At 39.1% G+C, this 26,150-nt stretch overlaps 2 long non-coding RNA genes across 2 annotated transcripts in view; one reads left to right on the forward strand and one right to left on the reverse strand.

The window, feature by feature from the left end:
* The window catches only part of LOC142828069 (uncharacterized), a 43,472-nt gene that overhangs the window by 11,729 nt on the left and 5,593 nt on the right, over window positions 1–26,150 (reverse strand). The window lies entirely within an intron of this gene.
* LOC112544278 (uncharacterized) overlaps window positions 18,252–26,150 on the forward strand; it is a 44,789-nt gene continuing 36,890 nt past the window's right edge. Inside the window, exon 1 of the long non-coding RNA XR_012903008.1 lies at window positions 18,252–18,805. This is a non-coding gene — a long non-coding RNA (uncharacterized LOC112544278). The remainder of the gene's footprint in view (window positions 18,806–26,150) is intronic.

Below are 26,150 nucleotides of genomic sequence, written 5' to 3' on the forward strand. Positions count from 1 at the left end.
CAGGAAGAAACCATCCCGATGCAAAGCAAGAAAAGCAAATATGGTAGGCAACCAGACTGGCTTACCGGGGACATCTATGGTGAGCTTAAACACAAAAAGGAAGCTTACAAGAAGCTTACAGATGACTAGGGAGGAGTATAAATATATTGCTTGAGAATGCAGGGGAGTTATCAGGAAGGCAAAAGTGCAATTGGAATTGCATCTGGCAAGGGACATGAAGGGTAACAAGAAAGGTTTCTACAGGCATATTAGCAATAAGAGGGTGATCAGAGAGCGTGTGGGGCCCTTACTGGATGAGAGATGTAACCTAGTGAGAGATGATGTAGGAAAGGCTGAAGTACTCAATGTTTTCTTTGCCTCTGTCTTCATGGACAAGGTCAGCTCCCCGACAAATGCACTACGCAACGGAGTATGTGAAGGAGGTGGACAGCCCTTGGTGGGGAAAGAACAAGTTAGAAACTATTTAGAAAAGCTAAACATACACAAATACACGGGCCCAGATTTAATACATCCAAGGGTGCTGAGGGAGTTGGCAAATGTCATTGCGGAGACTTTGGCCATTATCTTTGAAAACTCGTTGAGATCGAGAGAGATCCCGGATGACTGGAAAAAGGCAAAAGTAGTGTTCATCTTTAAAAAAAGGGAATAAGGATAATCCAGGGAACTACAGACCAGGGAACTACAGACTGAGGCCTTACCTCAGTCCCCTGAAAAATCATGGAGGGGATCCTAAAGGAATCCATTTTGAAGCACTTGGAAGAAGGGAAAGTGATCAGGAATAGTCAACATGGATTCACAAAGGGCAAGTCATGCCTGACCAATCTGATTAGTTTCTATGATGAGCTAACTGGCTCTGTGGATATGGGAAAGTCAGTGGATGTGATATACCTTGACTTTAGCAAAGCTTTTGATACAGTCTCCCATAATATTCTTGCCAGAAAGTTAAGGGACTATGGATTGGATAAATGGACTGTAAGATGGATAGAAAGCTGGCTAGACTGTCAGGCCCAATGGGAAGTGATCAACGGCTCGATGTCAGGTTGGCAATCGGTTTCTAGCGGAGTGCCCCAATTATCTGTTCTTGGACAGGTTTTGTTCAACATCTTTATTAATGACCTGGATGAGGTGATTGATTGCACCCTCGGTAAGTTTTCAGATGACACTAAGCTAGGGGGAGAGGTAGATACGCTGGAGGGCGGGGATACGGTCCAGAGTGACCTGGACAGATTAGAGGATTGGGCCAAAAGAAATCTGATGAGGTTCAACAAAGACAACTGTAGAGTCCTGCACTTGGCACGGAAGAATCACAAGCATTGTTACAGGCTGAGGGCTGAATGGCTAAGTAGCAGTTCTGAAGAAAAGGACCTGGAAATTACAGTGGATAAGAAGCTGGATATAAGTCATCAGTGTGCTCTTGTAGCCAAGAAGGCTAATGGCATATTAGTGTGCATTAGGAGGAGCATTGCCAGCAGATCCAGAGAAGTGATTATTCCCCTTTATTCGGCTCTGGTGAGGCCACATCTGGAATATTGTGTACAGTTCTGCACCCCCCCCCCTCACTATAGAAACAATGTGGATACATTGAAGAGGGTCCAGTGGAGGGCAACCAAAATGATTAGGGGGCTGGAATGCATGACCTATGAGGAGAGACTGGGGGTATGTCTACACTACCCCGCTAGTTCGAACTAGCGGGGTAATGTATGCATACCGCACTTGCTAATGAAGCCCGGGATTTGAATTTCCCGGGCTTCATTAGCATAAGCGGGGAGCCGCCATTTTTAAATCCCCGCTGCTTCGAACCCCGTGTAGCGCGGCTACACGGGGCTCGAACTAGGTAGTTCGGACTAGGGTCCTATTCCGAACTACCGGTACTCCTCGTGAAACGAGGTGTACCGGTAGTTCGGAATAGGCACCCTAGTCCGAACTACCTAGTTCGAGCCCCGTGTAGCCGCGCTACACGGGGTTCGAAGCAGCGGGGATTTAAAAATGGCGGCTCCCCGCTTATGCTAATGAAGCCCGGGAAATTCAAATCCCGGGCTTCATTAGCAAGTGCGGTATGCATACATTACCCTCCTAGTTCGAACTAGGAGGGTAGTGTAGACATACCCTGAGGGATTTGGGTTTGTTTAGTCTGAAGAAGAGAAGAGTGAGGGGGAATTTGACAGCACCCTTCAACTTCCTGAAGGGAGGTTCCAAAGAGGATGACGCAAGGCTGTTCACAGTAGTGATGGATGGCAGAACAAGGAGCAGTGGTCTCAAGTTAAAATAGGAGAAGTCTAGGTTGGATATTAGGAAAAACTATTTCACTGGAAGGTTGGTGAAGCACTGGAATGGGTTACATAGGGAGGTGGTGGAATCTCCCTCCCTAGAAGTGTTTAAGTCTTGGCTTGACAAAGCCCTGGCTGGGTTGACTTAGTTGGGATTGGTCCTGCCTTGGGCAGAGGGATGGACTTGATGACCTCCTGAGGTCTCTTCCAGCTCTATGATTCTATTATTCTGAGACTGAATAAAAATATGCTGGTTCACAAATTAAGACTCCACAAGTAGTTTCTGACAAAACTTTCAATACATTTGTTTAAAACCTTTAAGACTCTTCAGTCTGATGCTACTGTATTGAATGGAAAGAAAAATCCCTTGAAGGTCAAATGAGAAATGAGTTGAACCATTGGGCAGCAGCATTGGGTAGCACCTTGCACTTCATACGACCACCGACCTTACCAAGAGCTGTGCCAGGTTACGCCAATGGAAGAGCTGGCCCATTGTCTTCTCTGCTATCTTCATGCTTCTGACTGACTAAAGAAATCCCACTGAGTCATATTTCTCTCACACCTGTTTTGTCTGGCAGTGTGTGGCTCCTCTATACCCACACCAATAAACTGGTGGTCTCAGATCCTGTTCGGTCTAGGGGATACTCATCTGCATTTGGCAAGAAATGCTAAGCCTGGTTCTTCCACTTGGTGTTGCACCTTGTTGCCCTGTTGACATAAACCAAAGCCATGTCTACAATACAGATAAAAGCAAAGCAGCTACAGTTGATCTTCCGGGGTCTGAATGAACAAGTCTAGTGAAGACACACTAATTCAAACTGAAAAGTCACTCCTGTCGATGCTGGTAGTCCTGCTTCTACGAAGAGTAAGGGAGGTCGAAGGGAAAGTGTGCTCTCTTTGACTTCCTGCAGTGTGGACGGTGCCAAAATTCACCTTAAGATTCTTTGACTTAAGCTACGCTATTAATGTAGCTGAAGTTGTGTATCTTAATTTGAACTTATCCCCTTGTGTAGACCAGGAGCAAGTCAGCCAGCTCCAACACCCATTTTAACAAAGCATGGTGTAAACTCCCTCCTACCCCCATAACAGATATTGGTTACATTTTGTTCCAATGGGTCTTGGACTCAGCTGACCCTGTGCCTGCAGGACAACCAATGTGTTGCCAAGGAGCAGAGGGGCAGAAAGTGAGTTTGATACCTGTTGCCAAACACAGCTGCAAGTTCTAGTGCAAGACACACACTTAAGAGTTAACACTCAACTGAATGACTTGGCTTAGAAAGGACTCAGAGTATGTAGTGGAAGAAAAAAAAGACCTTTAAGTTGTTTTCTTATCAAGCCAAAAAAAAAAAAAACAGAGAAAAGAACCAGAAGGAGAGCTGTAATGGAAATAAAATTGACAGCCTCTCAAAACTCAGGTGGCACTTTCCCTTTCCAGTTAATTACAGTTTTAATTACACGGCTTCTTGTGACTCCTTGATACCTAATAAACTAGACTCTGTGGGGCGGCCAAGTTAAGTTTTGCCTGAACTGCAGGTGTAAGGCTCAGCATGAAACATAAATCAACTTCTTAAACTTGTTCCCAGGGTGTGTTCAATCTTTTTCTTCCTGTTTGCTTGTAAAAATCACATCTTTTCACCATTGTTGGTAAAGAAATGATTGACGCTGCTACTCAGTGAATAATAGCTTTGTGTCTTTGATTCACTGGTCCCTGTAAAATCCCTTTTACCATGGTTAGGGAAAAGAGAATATGATTTGTCTTAGGTCTGATAAATCAAAATAAAAAAAGAATACATTATACATACTTAAACATGTAGTAATTTTCCTGATAACTTTATTATGGTATATTATTACATTAATATACATGAATACAGTGCATGAAAACAAAGAGGTAACCTCTACCATGGTATCTTCTTCTTGTAGGTTTTGAAAACATAGACCCCATCCTTGTTTCTTGTAAGTGCCCTGTTTGGATTTGTGATCAGACAAGTTTAAGTGCAGAACAATATATTATTATGAATTAGCAGAATGGCATGAGAACCTGTTGTGGTACAAGACAAGAGGAACATGTTCCAAAGGCTGCCATTGGTCTAAACATCTGATGGAGTTGTGAGCAGCTTGCAATCCTAGCACAGCAGCAGGAATGTCTGCAGTTGATCAGCTCTGCCATAACTAGTAAATGTCACTATGGTAAATGTGAATTTCAATAGATGGTTTTGCAGAGCATAGTGATAATTCTGCCAACTCTCCCTTCTTCCCTCCTCCCAACCACAAAATGAAGCAATAAAGAAAAGAGAGGAAAGAAAGCCTAACATATGGTGTTTGCATGTCAGCACACAATATGAGAGATCAGGTGGAAAAATAAGCTGCAGGAAGGGTTTTGGTATAGAATTTCTGGTAGTTTCAAAATTACAAAAATAGTTCATAAACTATTAGGTTTGCATCCTGTCTCAGGACTTTCTAGGCCCCTATCCTGTATTGGGACCTGCTCATATACTACCCTGCACCTGTCTTGAACTGGGATTCTATGTGAGCCCAAAGGTCTGGACTAGCCAAAGCTAATGCAGATTTTGCGCACCAAAGGGTAACTTACAGTCTGAGACCTGGTTTACACCTAAAAATTATATCAACCTTGTTCTATTGCTCAGGGCTGTGAAAAACTGTCAACCTAACCCCGATTGTGGACACAGCTAGGTCAATGGAACAATTCCTCTGTCAATCTAGCCACAACCTATTATCTATATCAACAGAAGCCCCTCTTCTATCAATATAAGAAGTGTCTACACTACAGCTCTACCAAGGTACAGCTGCAGAACCATAGCTGAGCTGCTGAAACACACACTGCTGCAGGCACAGACTTAGAAAAGTTAGACTTCATATGGTCTACAGACATGGTTAGCTTTACCATCCCGTGCAACTGTTCCCAGCAGCTTAGATTGGTTCTTTTAAAAGGGAAGTTCTTTTAATATCATGTTTTAAACATTATCTTCTTACTGTGCTGTATCTTTCTAAATAATGTTTATTGTATGTGTAGACAGTAAAATTGTATTGTGGCAGACACTGAAAAAATAAACACTAACGATATTTGGGCCAAATCTGACTTTAGTAACACAAATGTAAATTTGTAGCTTTATTCAGCAGAACTGAGATCAGAAATTGTCCCATTTGGTTTTAAACTAAGAGTTTCTAGCTTTCAGTCTTAGTCTTATTCCTGATTACTAGCAGTAAATGGCTACCAGGGAAACCAAACAGTCCTTAATCATATCCTCATCAAGGGAAAAATGAGTGACATATGCTGATGCCAATAGAGTTATGAAAATTTACACCAGCTGAGGAGCTGTCTGTATGAGTTTGGTTTTTTAAAAAAGCAGAAATGTGCACTTTAACTTTCACTCAGCAGCACACTCGAGCCACAGGAAATCCAATTACCATCGCTGGCACTGGGCCCAATCCTGCAAACCTTCCACATGCCTGATTTTTTTTTCCTGTATTCCACATGGCTCAAGCTTAGAGCTAACAGGACCTTAGCAACAGAAGGCCTTGGTCTTTGAGTAAGGATGCTGCACAGACACCAGAGAAAGCATTTTCTTTTCCATTTTTAGTGGTCCAAATCTATTTGGGCCTGATTCTGGTGTCTCTCCCAAAGCAAAACTCCAAAGGATTTCAATTCTGAGTGCAACATGAAATTTACCTGAGCAAGGCCTTCACTGCCAGCCTGCCTGCATCTGAATAGCACCATTCTTCCTTTCAGCCCAACTGTTTTGCCATTTGTTATTATTATTATTGTTAATAATAATACTAATTCTAAATATTATTAAATTTCAGAGGGAAACACTGTCTTTGATATGGAACATGTTAGTCATTTTATAATCAAATTGCCACTAAAGGGAAAATTATCCCATCTTTCACCTACATTGCACAATATAGTCTATTTTATTTTCAATATACAGTATATTGTAAACTATAGTTTAGAGCCTTATGTATACGTATTGGACTCAAATCCCACTGTGAGTATACCGAGACTGGCCCTGTGGAGAAGAAGGGCTGATAAGAAGCTGATCATGGTGATAATTAGACCATTGTCTGTCGACATAGAGTAACCTTTACATAATGTACTTAAGGAGTAAAAGAAAGATAAATATTAACTGGACACTTGCTGTTCTTCAAGGCTAACTCATGTCAATATGTGCTTACATATGCATTTGTTAATGTATCATTAATTTATGGCATGCAGTATGATTAAATTTAATAAGAAAGAACAAAAGCAAGAAGACCAGAGTTCTTAACTTAGACCAGTGTTTCTCAACGTGGGCCTTGTGGCTCCCATTGGCTCCAGTTTGCCATTTCCATCCACGGAGAGCCATGAGAAATGCTGTGATCTGGCTACTGCTTTCCACAGCTCCCCTTATCCAGAAACAGCAAACTGGAGCCAATGGGAGCCTCTAGGTAAACACAGTTAATTAATTAATTGTTATAATGTTGCTCATATATTTGTAGAAACATTTCTTTGGGTGTGTCATCGGGAAATGAGGGAAACACAATGGTAGAGTAGCATGCATTACATCAATGAAGTATTTAGCAGTGCAGTTTGAATTTTGTTCCATGCAACTAAACTTTGAAAAAGCTAAAGAGTCCAGGGGGAGGGGATGGTTTTATGGTCTGATAAAACACAAATGATCATTTTTCACTTTGCAGGGAAAGTGTATGTATGGAAGAGAGAAGAAGAAGGACCTAAAGGAAGAATGCCTGGTTCCTATTGTTAATGATAGCAGGTAGTAAAGTTATGTGCGGTGTTGTTGGCAAGCTATGTTTTAATAATGGGCATAGTAGATAGAGCATGAAGGGACATGAGCTGCAAAAATTATCAAGTTTGGAAGAGGTTTTAATTTGAACTTGGAATCCAAAGCTCAACTGTACAAATTTTTCTAAAGAAACACAAGGGCAAGAGTGTAAGCTTGTCCTTACTCACCTCAGCCATGCAAAGGAGGGTGTGGTGAAAGGATAGGGTGCTTGCAATGTGCTGAATTTCAAAGGCTTCCTGCTTATGCATGCCAGCCAGGGGAAAGGGATGGTAGGGTATATCTTAGTGCTGCTCCTAAGAGGCGATGTGAAGTGAATTGAAAGAAGTAGCCATTTTTGAAAATAAAGAGCATTGATCACTCTTACAACCCCAGCCCATGGCATAAGAACTCTGTTCCAGAAATCCACAATGGAACTTTAGGGACCATTGTTGGCTCCCACAAGTTAGAGTAGTACTGAGGTAGCTCTAACTTACTCTGGGGGTGAATTGGCCACAGCGGACCAAGAAATCATAGATTCACAGTGTGATTCCTAGAGCAGAACTTTTAAAAGAAGCACTGTTATGAAGCACTAACGGAAGCCTCCTTTTCTCCCCGGACTTCTGCATCGAACACTGTTCCTCTGGTCCTGAGATTCATGGTCAAAGAATCAGAAAGAATCCAGTTTGTAATAAAACCTGAAGTAGGTACACAGAGCATTGATGAAAACCACTGGAAAAAAATCAATATATAAATATATTTTACTTACCAGGAAACTTTGTGGATAACTATTGTCTGACCAAGATATCTTTACATCTGCAGTGTTACCAGCTCTCATGGTTGAATCATAAAGCTCATAATTTTTCCCCTTGTAGATTCTGCTTCTGGAATCTTGCAATTAAGTTAAAATTTCAGCTTTCATTAAAAGAAGGAAGAGTTAACTCTCCTCCTTGCAGAGAAAAGATTGAAAACCCTATAAACTGAAAAAGCAGGTGGCAAATAAAAAGGACTGAGGATTTCTTATTTGTAAAAATCTCATGATTTTTGAGCCAGACTCCTGATTTTGAACACTTGGGTTAGACATATTGCAACTGCAAGAACAATATTACTATACATTATGTTTAAATACCCAACACAATGTAACTAATTAGTATGATGAGAACAATATCATACACAGCAAAAACATTCATTTTCAACTCATTAAAAAAATTTGGGGCCAATTGTCTGTAAATGTCTCCCTTTCTGAAAACATCTAGTAAAGCTATCACAATAACTTTACTTTTTATAAGCTTCAGGGGTAGCCAAGTTAGTCTGTACAGGATAAACTTAAAAAACCAACAAATGGTTTGGTAGCACTTTAATAAAACATGTAGATGGTATCATGAGTTTTCGTGGGCACAGCCCACTTATTCAGATGACCAGAGTTTTACTTTTACTTTTTAGATTGTTCTGCAAAAATTTAGGTGAGTTAAAACCATCAGAGCAAGATGATTTGGACAAACACATTGTACTGTGATAGTCTGATGTGGTTGATCTATAAGTGATATTGCACAAAATATGTATAATAAGGTTACACTTGCAAAATCAAGAACTGTTAGAGCTTAAAAAAACATATTAAACCAATTAGGTAAATATAAAAAGTTAGAACATTTAACTCTCGAAAACCAGATTTCATTAGAGATATTTTTTCTATATACAGGGAGGTAACATTAGTGCTTAAAAATAAATAAAGTATTTAAAGACATGCCAGAGGGGGGGATCTAAAGCATTTGGTTGGCATTGATAGCAATCATTTCACAAAGCCCTGGAACATTTAAGGGATTTTGCTGGAATTGAAGGGAGAGCACTTTCCATTGCTGTATATGTATCTACAAATTGATTACATCTGAATGAGTAGAACAGCCTTGATCATGCAAGACTTTACAATACTTTAAAATTAGAAGAAAGAGTTTTTCCTGTTTGGGCTCTTTTTTTTTTTTTCTTACTCACAAATCTTATTGCTTTCATTCTTCTGCCTACTGGATGTTAAAGTAACATTTATTTTGGCACAGAGTGTTACTCGAGCCCTTTGAAACACGCTCAGGGTAGATCAGCTTTAGGGATAGGGTGAGCAAACCTGGAAATATTTAGGCTTGCTTTGGAATTTTATCTGGGCTTTTTATCCAAAACTTATTTTCTTTTAAAGGCACAGTGGATTGCTTCCTAATTAACTGTAACACTCTTTATGGGTATGTCTACACTACCCCGCTAGTTCGAACTAGCGGGGTAATGTATGCATACCGCACTTGCTAATGAAGCCCGGGATTTGAATTTCCCGGGCTTCATTAGCATAAGCGGGGAGCCGCCATTTTTAAATCCCCGCTGCTTCGAACCCCGTGTAGCGCGGCTACACGGGGCTCGAACTAGGTAGTTCGGACTAGGGTGCCTATTCCGAACTACCGGTACTCCTCGTTTCACGAGGAGTAACGGTAGTTCGGAATAGGCACCCTAGTCCGAACTACCTAGTTCGAGCCCCGTGTAGCCGCGCTACACGGGGTTCGAAGCAGCGGGGATTTAAAAATGGCGGCTCCCCGCTTATGCTAATGAAGCCCGGGAAATTCAAATCCCGGGCTTCATTAGCAAGTGCGGTATGCATACATTACCCTCCTAGTTCGAACTAGGAGGGTAGTGTAGACATACCCTATGACACAAACATTTCTATTCGCTTGCCTTCACCACCAGCCATCCACTCTGCCCATGCCTATAGCTATGGGGGGCCGGTAATGTAGGCAAAGAAAGGCACAGCCTTCCCAACACTGCCTACATGCTCAACCGCCAAAGGCTTCTCCCAGCCACCGGGGAAGGCTGGGGTGGTGGTGAATCAGCCCAGCTTCCCCAGATGCCAGGGAAGGCTGGTACCAGGATGTAACACTGTAGCCCCTGCCCTCCATAGGGCCAGGAAAGAGCTGGCTGAGTGTGGGCGGGGCATGGCTCCAGGGGCAGACCTCGGGCAGAAAGAATTGGGTGTGGAGGGGCTGGGCTTGCCTTTCCCAGCTGGGCTTTCACCCGCCATCCACACCTGAACTGTAATTATAAAGTATACGATTGTTGCCTCTTTTCAATCTGAGCAGCTAGTCAAAGTTGAGGGGCCCTGGGATGTTCCATTTGGAAGCAGAAATTGATGGAATCTGGTATTTCCTTTGATGCAGTCTTGTTTATGGACATACAAAGTCTGTGTGTCTGAATGCAGAAGGAGCTGGGGCAGAAGCACCAGGTTCTTAGCTTATAAACCCCAAATCTCTTTAGCCACACCACAGCCAGCTAAGATTTTTCCAAGGTTGAGCTAAACTTACAGGCTCCTGCTTGGCTTTCTGGGTTTTTCTCTCTCTCTCTCGCTTCTTGTCTGCTCTCAGTCTCTTTGGCAACGTCTAGACTGCAAGCCTCTTTCAAAAGAGGCTTTTTCGAAAGATACTTTCGAAAAAGCCTCTTTCAAAAAAGAGCGTCTAGACTGCAAGCAGTACTTTCAAAAAAGCAAGCCGCTTTTTCGAAAGAGAGCACCCAGGCAGTCTGGATGCTCTCTTTTGAAAAAGCCCTGTTTGCATTCAAGAACGCCTTTTTTCGAAAGAGCACTTTCAAAAAAAGGCGTTCTTCCTCGTGAAATGAGGAGTACCGCTGTCGAAAGAAAAGCCGCGTTCTTTCGATTTAATTTCGAAAGAATGTGGCTGTAGTCTAGATGCAGGTGAAGATTTTTCAAAAAAAGGCTACTTTTTTCGAAAAAACCCTGCAGTCTAGACACAGCCTAAGTGTTCTCTCCCCTTCCCCATCCCCATCCCCACTGTACCCTACACATACTTCTACCCACAACAATACTCTCCTAAAAGCTCTTGGCTGGGCACACACACACTTTTTGTCACAGGTAAACTAACTATTCAGTTAAGCATAAGCCTCTCCCATTATCCCATAACAAGGTTTCACCCAGCCCCTAACACTATAAAATCCCAATTCATTACCCATGTCGAGAAAGATTTTGAAAAACTCTCAGCCCTGGTCTAAACTGTTCCTTTCAAAGATAGTGGGAATTTTCATTGGTTTCAGCCAGAGAAGAGTTGGCTGCTCAAGAAGATCATGCACTGGCATGGGACTCAGTGGACATCAGGGTTCAGTTTCACTGTAGCTACAACTATTGCCTGTGATTTGGCCATGGTGTGAAATCTATCCTGGTCCTCACGGGAACATTCTATGAATGTTTTGAGATCCTGGGGGCTCTATAAGTAACCAGAGAAATAGAATGCTGAGTGATCTGTGAAAATCCCGGTATATATTATATGGATTTTTAAAATTGTGCCCTACCAGCTTCATCCTGTTCCGAACTTACCAGCCTCTTTGTGAAGGACATCTTTTACAACCTGTCTCCAATATTTTGCTCATTGTTTGCTATGATTATTTCAGGGGGTCCTTTAAAAGGGGATTTTCAAATCGGAGTCAAACTGTGCAAGTCGTTATCCCAATTTTATGCCTGTGTAACTTGATTAACTTCAGTGCTTTTATGCCAGCATAAAACTAGTGGAGAAATTATGACTGTGTTGGACTGATTGACCATAGGTCACAAAGTGAAAATATATCATGTCAAGGGAGGTACATAAGAACGGCCATACTGGGTCAGACCAATGGTCCATCTAGCCCAGTATTCTCTCTGCCAATACCAGATGCCCCAGAGAGAGAGAACACAATAGGTAATCCTCACGTGATCCCTCTCCTGTCATCTGCCTCCAGAGAAACAGAGGCTAGGATACCATTCCTACCCATCCTGGCTAATAGCCATTGATGGACCTAAGCTCTATGAATTTATCTAGCTCTTTTTTTAACCCTGTTAAGTTCTAGCCTTCACCACATTTTCTGGCAAGGAGTTCCAGAGGTTGACTGTGTACTGGAAAAGATAGGTCTAGATAATGCTGAAGGGTGCACAGAACCGATATTACAGCATATTCTGATCCCATTTAATCAACCACGTTTTCACAGCACATAGATAATGGCTTTAGAAAGCAGCTTACTGCTGCTGTAGCAGAAGGTACATATAAATATATTATGGTACAATAAATAAGTAATATAATTAAGAATAATCTTTTCCATATCCCAAGTTCAGCACTACAATCACACAAAGCAAGCTTGTGAGCATTTCTGAGGCTGTTTCTGAAGCAAGGAGATTAGAAATACAGATTAAAACAGTAGACATTAAGGGTACATCTAGACTGCAAATAGCTACCCTGAGTCCATGGAATGCATCCACTATTTCAAAATAATTTTTGAAATAACTTATGTGCTATTTCAGCATTCCTGTAAACCTCATTCCATGTCCCCACCTCTTGTATCCCAACCAACTCTTAGCACCACTCAGAGTGAACTGCCCAGGGCTCCTAAAAGGCCCAGGGCTCCAGACATTGCCACTGACTGGAGCCCCCGGCCTTTTTTGACTCACCAGGCCCCGGTAGTTGCTCCTCTTTGCCCACCCCCCATTGGAGGGGCCTGAAGACACAGCAACTCAGCTTTTAATTCAAGTCAGCAACTCACATTCAAGCTTGGAGGGAAGCCCAAGGTGGAAATTGAATGGCTACCTCAAGTTAAAAGCTGAGTTTCTGTGTGTTCCTTGCTATCTTATCCTGAGACTGCTAATGCAGGTTAGGTAAGTTGGGAACTCTTTTTTTGTTTTTTTTGTTTTTCAGTGACAGTACTTAAAGACAGAAGCTGTTTTTGCCTTGGGCAAGAGGAGCATTCTCAAGCACCATGCTGTCTCCTCTTCTATCTGATCTTTTGTCTCCACTGCTGCTCAGAATCTTGGTGTGATTGTTCATTAAGTTTCTTCTCCTCCTGCCTTAGTTATTACACTGTCATTTATTTTTAAGCATCTAATTGCCTCACACAAAGGAGTACAATTCTAGTTCTTTCCTTGAAGACCTTGCTACCTAAGTATCTCACGTGCTCCACATCTCTGTGCACAGAGTGTTTGCATTGTACCAACATTGCCTGCATATGCCTCCACCTTGACTTCCCTTTCCCTAAATCCTCATCAATGCCTTATTCCTCCCCCTTTGTCTATAACAACTCCTTTCTCTATAGCTTGCAGTCGCTATGTAACATTCTAACATTTGGCATCAACTCAAGTGACTCCCCGTTCATTTCAAAACTGCCCTCTCTATTTTAAACAACCTTTAGGAGCTTATTCAAGCCTGTTTTATGGATAGTGTCTGTTCACAACCATGCTCTCTAGCTCTGGCCTACCACACATGACAATGTTTAGTTTCAGAGCCTTTTCTGCAGCTCCACCAGTTTAGGACACCTTACCTATATATTACCTTTTCAGCAACTTTCAAGCTCGTTGCATCATGGCAAATTTCAGCTGAAACTGTGTTTCTAATTGTTTCTAATTTGTGTCTTCATTTCTCTCTCTCTCTCTCTCTCTCTCTATCTCTCTCACACACACACACACACGCTTTTTTGAAAATGAACTTTCCGTATAACTTACTGAAGTGTTCTGAAAAACAGTCTTTGTGAAAGATAATATATCAATGCCACAATCCAGAACAAACCTCCATTGAGGTGCACCGGAGCATAGGAGCTGGGGAACACTCTCACAGGTAAAGTTGCAGGACTAGAGCCTCAGATTGGGTGAGGGATGAGATTTGGGGAGAGAGAGTTACCATAGGATTGGCAGATTCCCAGCTCCATGAGAAAACACATGAATCCTGTGCAGAACCTTCCCTTTGTGGCTGATTGGGGGTAGATAATAACATAGTCAGGAACTTTTAAAAGGTGGGATACTGATGACCTAGTCATTTTTCAAGGTACATCAGAGTGGTTTAAGGGAACTTTAGTTGATTGCATCCTAAATTGTTTATCAACCCAGTAAATATTGTTTATAAGCAACAGAAAACTTTCATTAATTACAGAAGCATATTAATAGATATTTAGAATATTTAAAACTGTTTATGCAACCTAAGGTGGATCAGCATTTAAATGTTTCGATTTGTTCATAATTACTGCATATTTGGTGGATTCTTCACCATGACTCATGTTATATGAATAATTGATTTGGACATTTGTTTTAAATAAAAAAGAAAATTCTACATCATAAATTAAAGTGATGCACAAGTTCCTTTTTAAAAATAACCTTTTCTTTTCTTTTCTTTTCTTTTTTAACTATAGAAACTCTGGCAATTCTTGGACTGAGATTTCTTTTAGAGAAGGTTTCAGACTTGGTTATGTTATAATATTCCTGAAAATGCAGGTTTACAACAGAATTGCTGACAAAATCCTCACTGCCACTACAATTTCCTAATTCAGTTTTGGTGAGGAAAATTCACGGAGAATTCAATGTCAAGAGCACAGAAAAAAGTCTTTCTTTCTAGTTCACATATTAGTGAAAACTTTTAAACCTGCTGTTCACCAGCACCGCAGACATTTGACTTACATTTGTTTTATGTCACTGGGGAAACCAGGGGAGAGTGGGGCTGAATGGACTTGAAAATAATTGCTCTCTTTGGCATGGTTTTCTGGAGACGCCTGTCAACTAACTGAAGTTTTCACTTCTCCTTCACTTCGAGTTGGGAAGGCCACTGTGTGTAATGGCTTCTCTAGTATTAACATCTGTAGCATGTTACACCTCATCAGAACAAAAGTGAAAAAAATAAAGTATTCTACAAGTGGGGCCCATTTACATGAGATAAAGTCAGAGATACTGTGATTAGAGTGAGGAAACGTCAGCTATATCTGAGTAAAGAAGTTCTATGTCTTGTGTAGTTCTCTAAATATTTCTGTAGCAATTTGTGGCACAAACAAGATAGTCTTCAATTCATCTTTCCTGTCACAAGCAGAACTGGGCAAATCAACATGTGAAAGGGGCAGGAAAATGTCAGAAAGTGCCTTCATTGAACTAGATGACAACTTTGTTTTTGTCTGTAGTTCTTGCTATATCTTCTTCCAGTATTAGATTATGTCCAGATTGATCTCAGCATTAGAGATTATCTACTTCTCTGATGGCACAAAGTGTCTCAGTTCCAAATCTCACCCTCTCCCACACCCTTCAAAAGATTTGGATGGCTCTTGGGATAACTAGAGGCCACACAGGATGAATGGTATGTAACAATCCATTCATCACTTTGCAAATATTAGTGCTGTTCCCATTTGCTGCAGCAATAATTCTTGAAAATTGGTGAGGTGAGTAACAACAACGTTATTTATCCTAAGGCCTTGGTGCTGAGATGCAATAACTAGGGGACAATTTCCTTGAAAGCATCAGAAGCCCTGGGAATAAAAATGACAAAAGAAAACCGCAACAAAGTTCTTGAAGAGGCTAACACATGTTATAAAGTAACAGAAATCTCTTGTTTAATTTCATTGCCTCAAAGGTAATAAAAAGCATTTTGTAATGATTTGTATATAAACAATGGGCAGAAAAGACAGTGAAGATTCCTGATTCAGTGTTTAAAGGCAAATAATAGGAGGTAACAAAAGATTTCCCCTTATCCCTGCCCTCCTCTCTTCTGAAGGAGATTACTCTAAAGGTTTGTTGGCATTTAATTTTTGGTTTCTAGGAAAATGCCTGCTTCACCAAAGAGTCTGTTAGTTCTCTCTCTCTCTCTCTCTCTCTCTCTCTTTTTCTGCATTGCTTATCTGAATATATAAGCCTGCCCGTTGCTCAGATTTATGGGTTGGGGCAGTGCTGTGTGTATTTACAGTCTCCTGACCTGAAGACCCAGAGCTGAATGAGAAAAGGAGGAAACCAGGGCCTGTTCCATAAACAGAGACAGATATGAGGGGGAGGTAGGAGACACTGCTAGCACTTAACATTTTTAACTATTTGTCCAAGCAAAGGAATTAGTGATTAGATTTGAGAAAAAGAAAAATGAAACTCCCGGGGAGAAATAAACTGTGTATATCTATGTTAGGCTCATGGTGTTTTCAGTACTTGATACCAGGAAAATATGGCAAGTTATACAGATGACTTCACAATGCTTTCTGATAGAAAATGAAATAAAGGAGGTGAACAAAATTCAAAAGCATTTCAATTAGAACCATGCCTTCCTTGGCTTAAACAGTAGTATAATTACAATTTGAGTAGGCAGATCTCTTAGTCTATATGTATTCAGGTACTTATGGCCTCACATTGAGTAAAAAAATGACTTGATCAAATTAAATATTTTGTGGTTTGTAGTTATCAGCTTGTTTGTAGGTAGAGATTCAGTTTAGATGAGATTTAATCCTGGGAAATATCTGCTATCTTGGATGCTGAACAGTGAAAGTGGTAACAACTTGGAAAATAAATAAAGAAATGAAATGAAATGCAACATATGTTAGGTCACAATACAGCATAAGTATATCAACATGATGAAAAGCTGTGATGAAAATGGTAAACAAAACCACCTTCTCTTCCTCCAGATTGCTTTACATTGCAATAAACCACAAACTCTACAATCTATCAGAAAATGCTGAGATTTTATGCATCATTTCCAACTACTATTTGAACCTTTGATTTTAGAGCTGTTATGCAATATAAGTAATGGGGAAGGATGGTTGTTTTTAATAAAAAAGCATCTTTTATAGTATTGAGTAACCTGTAGATCCAAAACTTCATAGATGACATGATTTCATTGTAGGTTTTATGTTGATATTTTAACACTGAACAAACATTTGCCATGTGTAATGGATCATGGAAGTTAGTTCAGGCTTAGCTGTTTGAGATGGTCTCATCTGATTTGTATGTATTACTAATAATTCATCAGTACGCATGCAAAATGAAAGTTATAATAAAAATACAGCTATATTGTAATAGCAATAATGCAAAAATGTTCACATTAAAAGAGTTTTCTCTTTTTAATTACACTTGGACTGCAAGACTCCATTCAAAAACAACAGGTTAGACTATGAGAATTACAGAAAAAAATTGGCATGAATAAAAACTGATGAAAACTGCTTATTCAGAAGACATAGATCAGGGGTGGGAAACCTCAGGCCTAGGGGCCAAATGAGGCCCCTGGCTAGCCTGGATCTAGACCCTGAGGCTCAGGATCCCCCACTCCTCCACAGGATTGGGGAGTCCATGCTGGTGTTCCACAAAATTCACTACCCTGTGCCCAGTGGCATAGCAAGGAGCGTATGGGAGGCAGCTGCCTCTGGACACCACACTAGGGTGTACCAATTTAGTCCCCTTCTGCTCCCCCTGTCATCCCTTGGCTCGCCTGCTCCTCCTCTGCCTGCCACCGCCGCCTCTCCACCCCCAGCCTGACCTTCTTCCATCTCCCCAGTGGGTTAGTATGTGCAGGAGCCTGGCCCCAAACTGGAGGGGCAGGGAAAGACACAGTACAAGTTCCCCCCACTCCCTCAGGGTTGGGCTCAGCTGTGTACCAAGTTTGGGGCCCTGCCACAGTGGTGGCGGTGGGGGGGGTGCAAATTTTGTCTTTGCCCCTGGGAGCATAACAGCCTCACTATGCCTCTGCCTGCCCTTTCGCTCTGGTGTGGGAGGGAAATGTGGGGGGTGTCTTTCTCCTTCTCCATTGGGGGCCACATCAGTGAGGGTTTCTTTGTTTTTGCTTCTCACTTGTGTGATGTGTGGCCCCCAACTGATTTTTCTGTGGGTTAGTGGCCCCTGACCCCAAAAAAGTTCCCTACCCCTACGCACATGGATAACTGGCATGAAGAATGGTGTATATATATATATATATATATATATATATATATATATATATATATATGTATGTATGTAATATTAAAAGCGATTTTGACTGACATTCTGACATTTATTTCGTACTTTTGCTGTTTTCAAATAAAATCATTTGTTGTGTAGAAAGAAGTCATGCTGGAAATGGATTCAGTCAAGTAAAAAGTGTCTGTGAAAAGGGGGGGGCTATGACAAGGCTACTAAAATCCTGTTCTTTATTGTTTCTGCTGATCTCCATTTGCTAGTCAAATAATTTTCTTTTCTAAGAAGGTGCAGTACATAGCAACAGTATGTTCGGATGTAACCATTTGAAGCTGAGGCCTAGCGCAGTCTGCCAGGAAAAAAAAAAGGCACCACAAAGAACATTGAGATGAATGGCTCTATTTTATGAGCCATAAAAGTTTTATTCATCTTGACACTGAAACAGGTTTAGGCAGTGAGTTGACACGCCTTAAATAAATAAGTGGAATTAATTCCCTAGCTCTTGAAACAATAGACGCATGCATGTAGCACTGAGAGCTAGCCCATTGTTTCCTGTTGCTGCTTGATATTGATATTATTTGTGTTTTTCCGAACGGCTTCCTCAGGGGCCTGCTTGATCCACTTCAAATTCTTCCCCTGTTTTATTAGAGGTTGAAAAAGGTCCAAGACCTGGTTGTACCACTGCTCCCACCGACGGCTAAGGAACCAGTTTGGCGTCTGGTTTGTCTGTTGTTTTACTGCTGACCTTCAAATCAACTTTAACCCCTGACCCCTGGAGGCATCTATCATGACAAGAGGCTGTTTAACACAAATGGTGCCCATTTATAGGGGAAGAGAGTCAGAAGATTTCCTTTTTATGAAGAATTTGGTTTTTCACCCCTCTTTTCTCAGTCACCACAGGTGAAATCCCTCCTAGCAGCTGGCTTATGAAATAATGTGAGGGGGGTGGCCCTAATGAGCTGAAAGCACCCTCAGCTGGAGATAAATATATGCAAATGAGATGCACAAACAAAGGAGCCTGGACAGAGAAATATCTGCAATTCCAGCAAAATGCTGCCTGCAGCTAGAAGATGAACAGCTTTGATAAAATGGTAACAAAAAGCACCTTTTTATCCTCCAGCTTGTTTTACATTGCAATAGACCATTGTTATTGTAACCCATCGGAGCATGCAGAGGTTTTCTGCACTGCTTCAAAAAACTGTTTAAACATTTGTTTTAAGGCATTCATGAAATATCAATGTGGGGGTGGGTTTTATTATTTTTCACTATTTATTTATTTGCTATAGGTCTTAATGTGATTATTTTACCTGTTGGTCTTTTTTTCTGGTGTTAATGACAGTGTTTTGTGCTAATATTTCATAGGGCATGAAATTTTTCTGTAAAATACAAGTTCTCTAAAATTCTATTGGGAGACAATACACATTGACAAGTAGTGGGAATCAGCTTTGAAGTGGTGGGCGGGGGGGGGGGTGGGGAGTAGACTCTTGAACATTCACAGAGCAGCACCCAAACAGTCAGCTTTAATGAAGGCAATCAAGTCTTTAAAGCTAATTCAAAGACAGACATGTAACATGCTGATTTTAATAAGCTTTTAAAAGGCAATCTCTAACTTTTAAAAGTCTCCCTTTTTAATTTAATTGTTTTTGGTTCAAACACAGCCGCTAAAATATGTTTTCAAAATGTATAAGTAGGCTACCTAGACAATGTTTTAAATTGGTCCTATATTTTGAGAGGGAAGCTACTTCAGGTGAGTTTAAGAAATTATCCAAGTTTTAGGTCATAGCAAAATTACATGTATCTTTATTTGTACTGAGTCAATAAACTTTAATATATTAAGTTTTTCTATAAACATCTTTTTTTTTAAATATCTATTCCTTCATGCACATACATTTACTTTATAAGTAGATGAGAAAAAATACAGGACAATATACTATAACAATATTATTTTCATACTGCCTTTCGACTATAAGTAAATAGATCATTACAAATTCATAAGAAAACTATAAACATTATGAAGTTTAGAAGGGTTTGTTCAGTCTTTAAGCTAAACGCTTTAACTCCATTTTTTTTAACTGATAAAAAATAGAGACCCCAAAATATTACTCTTTTATTATGTTCATTTATATAGCTTTGGCGTTTGCAAATGTTATACTAGACTAGTGTCAGGTCTCCCAATATCAAGCAGATCTCCTAATTTTTAGATAACTCCTGTTGCATTTTAGGGCCAGATTAGGGAGAATTAAATTTAATTTTTGTGACTATCCATGGGAAAAAAATATTTACTATAATTTTTTGAATATAAAATATGATACAACGTTCTGTTTTAAGAATTAGAGTAATAGGAAGTTCAGAATTTCAAGAGTTAACACAAACTTGGTTATATTATGTAGGTTTTCTCCTCATGCCCAGGTTTGAAGCAGCATAATTATGTTCAACTGCTGTTGTTTGGAAAGGGCAAACAGCATCTTAGGCACAGAACAATGAAATTACAGCTGAGATTTAGGTTAGCAAAAGCCGTCTTCTGCAGGCTTTTATGATTCATTATTTCCCATTAAATACAGTATTAGAAGTGTACACCAGATAGCTCATGGTTGCTGCTCTCAGAGCACATTATCTATATTACACAGGTCTGGGGAGCAGAATTAGAAAACTTTGGGGGAATGAGCAATATGTGTTTGCTGATAGAAGTACCATATGGCTCATCTTCCTCAATTGCTTTCATTGCGACTCTGATGCTGGAGAAATTAAAGTTTTATTTGATGTGGCACAGCTTAATGAACTGTCTTCTGTTAGGAAAATTGAATATGTTTCCTGTTATTTGAGCACAGAGCCCTCATGGTTTGGGCTGATGAGGAATGCATTATGTATTGTTTATTTAGTGTTTTAAAAACAAAAGCAAGATATTGTAGGTAAAATTGATTACTGCAGGATTGTATTATATACCCACATTTTTCTTCTCTATCTTTTTTTAAACTATAGAGTCCTGCTCATTATTTTAATGACAAGATCATTGTATATCACTGAAAAAACATTTGATACACAATATATGGTATACATTTTGTCCAAAAGCAGCATTATAATTTTAAAGCTCATGAAATAATATTTAGGAATAAAATTCACTGCCATGAATATAAGCATAATTGCACAACTTCCAGCGGGCCCCTCTGCAAGCTGTAGTTGTTTCAACAGTAGGTTTGTGTGTATTGTCATTATTGTATTTTAAAGGAACCCCCTGGCTTTTTATTAACTAGATGACACAATCAAAAAAGGGGAGAACGTAGACTTTGGTAACAGAAAGCCCCAATTTTGAATTTCTATGCGACATCTGTTGGCTATATAACAATGCTGTCAAGAATACGCTTAGTTACAACAAGGTTGAAACCGAAGGGGAAGGAGTAGCTGTATAAGCTGTACTATATAGAACATGGCCCAGATATTTGTTGGCATAACTCCATTCGGGTCAACTGAGTTACAGCAGCAGAGAATTTGGTCCCATGAATTCAGGATGAAAATGTAAATAGAGATAGTTAAAAAAAGATGGAGGAAAATAATATTTACATCTTAGCATGTATATATTTTAATAAAGTGATTGAAACACTGATTCTGTATTAACAACACTAAATCAAATAATTTAAAGAAATATACAGCTATATTTATTTTAATATTGGACTGATTTTGTGGGAAAGGAATATTTTGGAACTCTGAAAATGACAATCTGAACCATAGCCAGAGCATTTTATCCTCACAAATTCACATTTTAAGCATTAAAAATATTTCCATCCCCTTTCACACGTCTGTACTAACAGTTTAAAAATATTGATCTTTAAGGAACAGAAATGAAGACAAGAGGGGAAAAAACTGTTCCGATGAAGCAACTCTTTTTCCTGACACATTCGCCATCCTGACAAAAAAGCAATTTGTCTTGTGTACCCTGTAATGTTTTGAGGATTCTGGCACATGTGTCTCTTAAACAAACAGCTCTTGGAATCTAAATACTGTCTATTTAAAGCGACTCTTCCAATGTATTTGTAGACCAAGTCCTGCAGTCTTCACTCCACCAAAATTCCCATTGACGTCACGAGGAGTTCAGCTTATGTGACGACTGTAGGGTTTTGCCCTATCGTATTAACAAAACCAAAAACCCCACTGGTGTGAGAAGGGAAGGATATTGGTATTGAAAATATTGTGGAGCAAAGCAGTCAAACAATGTCTGCACAAACACTGACTGCAAATATTTTCCATTCTGTATTACTTCTCAAACCATTCCCTACAATATTTTCATATGAGCTCAAAAATAAATAAATTATAGTTGGGGGTGGGAGAAGAATTACATTGCAGCCCATGCAGAAACCACTAAAACATCATTTTTAGCCAGATATATTTCCTGGAGAAGAGAATGGCACATTTTTATGAAACACTGTTCCATGACAGGAACCTCCTTTGAGGAACACCATTATGCATTGTTATCAGCATGGTGTAATTTGACTGTTGACAAAGTATCTGTGGCAGTGAGAATGAAAGCAGTTAGAAGTGTGGCGGATTGTAATCAAGAAGATGCTTAGCTGTGCAACACTGCATCTTGAGCAGATTTGAATCAACATTGCCTTGAGGGGACACACACATACAAAAAAAAGTCCATTAATTTTTAGTGGGAAAATTAGAGTGGCACTTGATGAAGTGAAATTTGACATGCGTTAATTGCTCCGCAGCTCTCCTAATTAGAGATTTTCAAATTCTTTTACTGCTGTCAGACTGATGCCACATTGTCTTGCTGGACAAACAGTAAAATTGTAAATTGGTCTGAGCAAGAGGTTGTGTTTATAGATACTGGACTTTTTGGGGGTTTGGTGGTATTGTGGCCTACTAAAAAAATAAATGTTATTATACTTAATATAAATAAATAAGAATAAATTTAGTTGGGCTGGTAAAACCTATATCCAAAAAGGAAAGGGACATACACTAAAAACGATGGGGGTTTTTAGTTGTTTAATCTTTCCTAAAGATATTACTTGTGTAGCATGTGAGAGATGTTAATTTTAATAACAAAATAATTAAGCAAATCCAATTATTTTTAGTGGGCATTGTACACAGCTTTTGTAATGGAAACTTGAGAGATCAGGAAGTGGAATTCATAGTCCTGTTTACCTTTTCATTTCATCTAAAATTTAAAATAGCAAGACGGTATTGTGCCCTTTCAGATCATAAAATGATTACACTGTTGTACAACATGAATTTTGTGCTGAATCTGAAATGATGGTTTTTGGCGGGGTTGGGTTGTGTTTTGGTTTGGGTTTTTTTGGTGAGTTCCCTCTTCTTCTCCCACTCTCCACTATACCTCCTGCCATACTTAGCTCTTGAAGCACACTTAATTCGTTAACATATTGAATTTTTTCAATTTTCTATTTTCTTGCAATAACAATATTAATGCCAGGGCCAAAGCTTGATTGGAGCTAAATTACTTGTTACCTGCTGGCATTTATTTATATGGCATTGAATTATAAAGCTTTCCTATTGTCATGCCTTGGGCGAATTGTTTATGACACCAGTAATAGGAGTAATTGTTATTGTTGAAATTACCTGTCAGCTACCCATAGCAGTGGCCCTTGTCCCACTGACAAATAGTGACAGGGGAGAGGGATTCTCCACGCGTCCTCCTGATGACTTCTCCTCTGATAATAAGAAGTGCAGGGCCTCTGATAATTTGCCTGTCACTGTTGAGTGCAGCTCAGAGAGAGTTGGCCAAATTGTTGTCATTCACTTTGACAAAGACAGCAAAATGCTCTGGTGCAAGAGGAGGATTATCAAAATAAATGAAATCTCTTAAACATCCTTTGTTTGGCATGGGGTTTTTTGGTAAGAAATTGCCTAGCTTTATATGAGAGTTGTAAAATTTGCATATGTTTCTTATTGCTGTTGCTACTTATGGGGCACAAAAGGCTGTGGCAGTTTGCTTTTTGAGTAAGGAATACACCCAATGGTTTAAGACTAAATTCACCTTTATAAATATAAGAAAAAATGACTGTTTTGTAAAGTAAATTGATTTTTTCATTGAAACTGTTCTCTTTTGAATAACTTTAAAAAAATCTTTTTATAAATATAAGTTGAACACTCAAACAATAGATACCTAAAATGAACAGTAAATTGCAAAGTTCAAACCTCCAATTCAGTAAGCTTTATGGGCCTTATGCTATAGTAACTATAACTATTACATTATAATCTGAATTATTTTTACCTAGGAATAGATTTCCTCTAGAGAAGGCACTTGAGTATCTACTAAGATAAGTTAAATTTGTTCTCAGCCAGGGAGCATCAGGTATAACAGGTATTTCAGAGGAACTGAAGAGCCAACACTGCTTACCAGTTAGTATATTTTTTTTAAATGCTGGCATTTTAGAATTCTGTCCCTGAATCCTGTGACTTTATTGACTTGGCTTTGTGAGAAGCACAGTGCAAAGAAAGTCCACACCTGACAGGCTTTCTGCCAATCTGATCATGCCATTATTGAGGGAAAAACAAGCATTTTCACCTTCATAGCACAGTTGTGAATTCATACTAACACAAGTATTCAGTCAAAAATACTTTGAAGATGTTATGATGTTTCATAACATGTAGTATCCTACCACATGCAAAAAATCATTAACGCCATATCTTTAGCTTATTTTATAATATCAATAATTACTTCTGTATTGGTCTCTACCAATCAGGTAATGACCAGCTAGAGCATTAAGCACCTTCAACTTCACTCCTTGAGCTAGTCATTATCTGATCAGCACAGCCTCCAAATATGTCACTATTACATAATTTTATTGACTTTAACAATGTGGCTTTGTCCACATAAATATCTGCGGATGATAGCATGCTGTGCATAGCTGAGTCATACATCTATTTACATTGATACATGTTCTAATAATAATTTGGTTCAAAACTCATTGCAGAGGTTTATTGTAGCTATTGAATAAATCTCCTGAATTTGACTAAAATGTGACCATAACACAGACAAATAAAATGTTTCACTCTTAGCTGTACTGTGCAAACAAATAATTTAGCAAAATTTCCAGATTCTTTGTTCTTTCCACAAAGCAAGTGCAACCAACATTTTAAAAGCAAACAATCAAATTTAGTAGGGCTTGAATAATTGATACACCTATGAGACAGTAGATAAAAACTTATGTTTCTAATCATTTCAAACTACTTTCCCCTAAATATTCACTTTGTTTGCAGTTAAATATTCTGAAGACACCCGCTTAACCAGTTGAAAATCATGGTACTATTAAGAGGTTATCCTCAGTTATAAAAAGACTCCAACACGCCTAGGAATGTGATCTCCTTTACAGATAATTTTAAAGAATGTGGCATGCTCCTGTTTTGTCTGCAGAGAGTCATATTAGTGATCCCAAGAGAAAAAAAGAACACAGATTTTAAAATGAAGATATTTAAAATGTGTAACATTTCAGTGTTACTTGTAACCTAGCATTTTATGTTCATGCTATAAAGCTTAAATTAAGCCTCCTAGGAATGGCTATGTATCTCTTGCTGCTGGTTTTGTCTAAAAACAAAATACACTTTAAATAGATATGTTACAGTACTGGAGTACATATTAACACAAATCATAATTGTACTCTCTATTTTCTCCCTTCATTTCAAAACACCGGCCCAGGGAAAGAATAATGGGTTTTAAATTCAAGCTCATCTGAAATGTAAACTTTTAGCAAATAGCTCTTGCTTATAAAGTTGAATTTCTAAAGTGACTGGCAGAAAATATTTTTTCTTCTCCATGTAACATTTTGAAATACCCATCAGTGTCAAGTAAAACAGCACGAATCACTGTTGCTCTTTTAAATAAGGCAGAGCAATGTTAAGAAAAACGTCAAAAAAAAATCTCAATGGATTAAAATTACACTTCTGTACCATGTCAGCGCTGATGGCAAACCGTAATGTTTTGCATAATTTCAAAGACTACTCTTCATAAAACATTCAATACATAAACAGGTTGTGGGGTTTTGTTTTCAACATTTAAGATCACACACAATTGATGGTAAGAGCAATATTAAATGTTCTTAAATCCTGTTATTCTATGAAATGCATTTTGTGGTTACAGATTATAAATAAAATCAAAAGAAGCTGAGCAGCAGTTCCACTCTAAGATGCAACCTAGAATCAAAAAGGCATTTTCCAGTTTCTCTCTCTTTTCTTTTTAGTTACTTACAAATATTTTCTGAATAAACCGGATTAACTATATTTAAAAGAGGAGATAAAGAGCACATTTTTTGTTGCATTAAAATATTATTCAGAGTTTCCACAATCTTGAAAATACATTTAAGGCTGAATCTAATGTTCACATTTTTGACATTTCAGAGTTTAAGTAAAATAGCCATATAGCAATGCAAATATGGAATGAGTAGTTGATGAAGAAAATATTAAGATAATAATATTTTA

This window comes from Pelodiscus sinensis, chromosome 3 (genome assembly GCF_049634645.1).
Source record: "Pelodiscus sinensis isolate JC-2024 chromosome 3, ASM4963464v1, whole genome shotgun sequence".
Taxonomy (NCBI): Eukaryota; Metazoa; Chordata; order Testudines; family Trionychidae; genus Pelodiscus; species Pelodiscus sinensis.